Consider the following 3,735-nt stretch of genomic DNA (forward strand, 5'->3'; position numbering starts at 1 on the left):
CACAGCCACTGATTGTCTCCAGCTTGTCTTGATCATAACCAGCTTCTTCCCCTTGGGAGAAAGTATTGCCAAACATAAAAGGGTTCTCCCTTTACCTCTGAAAGTAGTAAATGCAATCTTTTTCTTGCCACAATACTCCTATCACACCCCCAAAAAATAACAGCTGGAATGTTCTGTCTCTGGCAGCATGAGGAGCTAAGGTGCTTTTTTCAGAGATATATTAAATTTTGTGTCTGTAAATATACTTAGATCACTGAGTGAAAAAGTTGAAGTGCTTTCAGAAATGATTCAGTGCTTTTACCATCCATTTAGAAGCACAGGTCAACTGATGAAAAATTGTTTGAATCACAAGCCTAAAATTGTTGAAGATGGGTTTTAGTGCAGTCATGATATACGAATCATTCTTTAAAGCAGAGTGTAATTCCTTAGGACCCAGGTTCCTTAGATGCTTATGAAAATTTTACTCATTATGTTTCTATTTTTCATGCTTTTCTACTATTTGTTTGTTTAAAGATCCGTATTTGGAAGTCAGTGAAAAATGAATCATGGATAACTCTTCTTTGATCTGTCAAACATAGCAATAATGCTGTTTTGAAAGGAGTCATCCCAACAAAAGCACTCCCCTTGAGCAGCCCCATTTTACTTCAGGACCTCATATCTTTGCCTGGAAGTTCAGCAGTGATGCTGGTTTGGTAATATCTGTTGGGAGCCACTAGAAAAACACAGAAAACCTGGGCATGAATAGATTTTCCAGTGCAACTGGAAAAAGAATGATTTCACCTTATGCTGTGTAAAGAGGTGAAGCAGCCTAAATGTGTCCTGAAGCCTCAGAATCATAGGGCTTCAGAACACATTTTCTTTTATTACTGGCATCTTTAAGCTAATAATGCACAGGATGTTTCAAATGACAGTAGACATAGGAAGGGTGAGATTTTATGGCACCACATGTCCTGAAAAACGCCTTCCTGCATGAGGAGTTCCACTTACAGCAAAGAAATTCCTCACAGCTGAAAGCTCTGAGCAGTGCTATAGGGCTGCCAGAGTGTGGTTTCTTGTGTTTTGAACTCCTCCTCCTCCTCCTCCTCCTCCTACCAGGCAGTTAGGAAAGGTCAGGTGTGTGTAGAGGAAACAGGAGGCTGGTCGGTCGAGCAAATCCCAAGGCGCTTTTTTCCAATTCCAAGAAGTAGAGCCGGAATCCCGTGCACACCCCAGAAAATAAAAAGTCCCTGAAAATAGAGACCAGAACCTTCTGATCTCCCTGGGGATTCAACACTTTTATTCATAGTGATGATATCTCTAAGAAAGTAAGGCAGCTGCTGATTCACAAACCATAATGGGAGTTTCAAGGGTATTTGCTCAAGTGAGTAAAATCCTGAGATCATGACTACAAATCTTGGCAATTGCTCAACTGCTTTTATTGCTGTTCTGAAGCTCATCTCTGCTATTTCCCATGTGAAAAACAAAGCCCACGCAGGTTCCTTGTGCTGCATTAGCATTCTCCCACTTGAAATTCCAACTTCATCTTGATGTCCCACGTATCAAGATGGAAACTCCAAAGAAAAATCAGCATTCCCTGTTTTTTCTAAGGCAATAAAAAGATAGATATATATATATATATACACACATAGTGATTGAAACAGAATTTAAAAAAAGCTTTTGAAGCAATCCAAAGCTCTGACTCCTTCAGCAAAGCCACAGGAAACTATTCAGAGTAGACACCTTTTAGAGTCAACAAGAGGTTCTGCTGCCAACAGAGGGTGGAGGAGGATCAAGCCATAAAAGAGGGAAAACAAATTTCCTTGCACCAAGATTTGCTGGCAGTCACCATGCTGGAGTTAGGGCCCATTTCTCTCCTGTCACGGGTAACTGAGACAGATGTTTAAGGTGTCAACAGTACCAACACAGCTCTAATCTTCCTGGTGATCACCTTTACTGCTGCAGAACATCCCACAGGATCACCGGCCCTTTCAGTGTAATTCCCTGAGGGATTTCCTTCAATAAATTATCTGGATACAGTAGCTCTGGGGTTTTATGTAATTTCCATGGGTTTTCTTCATGGGGGTGAATCTTTCTTGTGTGTTAAGAATTCTTCATACATGTTAACTTAGTGTGTTTTGGTCTAAGGGTACCACTTTTTTTTATAATTTGTTTAAGGGATTGAATCAAGAACTGCTTGAATTTAACAGTCTTTTCTCATTCACTTTTAGAGACTTTCCATCAAGTCCAAAACACTCTAGTCAATGCTCTCTAAGTGCATTCACTTTTTAAAAAAGAGTGATTTAAATACAAATATTTTTTAAAAAATTACTCACCTTGAAAGGCTGAAGGAATTACATCATTTCAGGCTCTGCCCACTCATTTTAATTTCCGCTGGGCTTTCAGACTGACTTTGGAAATGCGAGACAATTTTCTTCCTGCAAAACCTTAGGCTTTTGCAATCATTTGTATCGTTGTTTGATCTGCAAAATCTTGATTTGGACTTCCTGGCAGATTTGTACTGAACAGCATCTCTAATCCCTTTTAGGACACATTTCATAGGCTGAAAGAAAGGGATTTTTTTAATATAGGCAAAATTTTAAAAAGGGCTTTACCCAAAAGATTTTCCCCTAACCCAATCCTCTTTAAAATACGAAACCCAACACCAAGTAGACACTAATTCCAATTTGTAACAAAACCAGGGAAAAGGGGGAGTGCCAGTGGTTATGCATAATTCTCCATATGAGCCAGACAACTTAATAACACCACTTATTAGAGAAGCCTTAAAGGTAATCCCATTAAAGCTATTCAGCAGAACACTGATATTTTTCTGAAATCTGCTTGGAAGCAGACAGGATTACTCAAATGAAATGTGAGCAGCTTTCCAGTAAACCTCATCCCCCACCTCTCACTCCTGAAGGCTGCAGACCTTGACACGGCCGTTCTCTTCCCCGGACGGGTGAGGCAAAGTCACAACTCGGAAACAGGGAGTGATGGAGAGGTGGTTGTCCAATATACAGCTCTTCTCATCCTGGCAGGATGTGAGACCTCGATGACACTGCCACAGCTTTCTTTCCTGGCTCTCTGTAGGGGTAATTGTGGTAAATTGGTCACACTGTGAGGCAATTAATGTCTGGCAGATAATTGGCCAAGTGTATGGGTACAGCAACAAATGTTAGGGAGACCACGACTTACTGTCCACATGGCCTTGCATGGATATTCTTCTCCCTTACTTTCTTCAACTCTACCTGCCTTGCCATCCAAGGAAGGGCTACAACTTGAACATGTGAGGTGTTCCTATGAGGGTTGGTGGTGAATCCTCACTGCTGAGAACAAGCAGTGGTGGTTTGACAGAGATACAGAGAAATTTGGAATGACAGGAAGCCACAATCTTGTTTGAACCTGAGAAAGGGTGAATTTCTGTTTTAAAGCACCTTATCTAAACAGTACTTAAGGAAGGAAACCTTGTGAACTCTTGTTAAAAACTTATAGCTATAATTTAGAAACTCCTTTCATCTAGCATGAAGGGGGTTTTTGCCTGGAAGAAACAAGGATGCAGTGTTCTCATTTGCATGGACTGTGCCAACAAAATAGGGATACTTTTGGCAATGCTGTTTTCACTTCTTAGTTCTACTCTTTTAAATGTCTGTATTTCTCTTGGGTTTTCAGAACTCAAAGATCCACACATAAATATTCCTTGAAAATGAGTAGGTTTTTCCGATTTTTATGTTAGCAATGTCTACTTTATTTGTGTTTAAC

General features: G+C 40.2%; 1 long non-coding RNA gene across 1 annotated transcript; it reads right to left on the bottom strand.

Moving 5' to 3' along the window:
- Positions 1-2,312: 2,312 nt before the first annotated feature.
- Positions 2,313-3,053, bottom strand: LOC121674260. Its single transcript, XR_006019508.1, has 2 exons — positions 2,882-3,053; positions 2,313-2,539 (listed from the first exon to the last, which is right to left on the bottom strand). It is a non-coding gene; the product is annotated as an uncharacterized LOC121674260 (long non-coding RNA).
- Between the last annotated feature and the right edge of the window lie 682 nt (positions 3,054-3,735).

Source organism: Corvus kubaryi, unplaced genomic scaffold, assembly GCF_017639235.1.
Source record: "Corvus kubaryi isolate FWS band 111438036 unplaced genomic scaffold, C.kubaryi_AGA036_p1.0 67, whole genome shotgun sequence".
Classification (NCBI taxonomy): domain Eukaryota; kingdom Metazoa; phylum Chordata; class Aves; order Passeriformes; family Corvidae; genus Corvus; species Corvus kubaryi.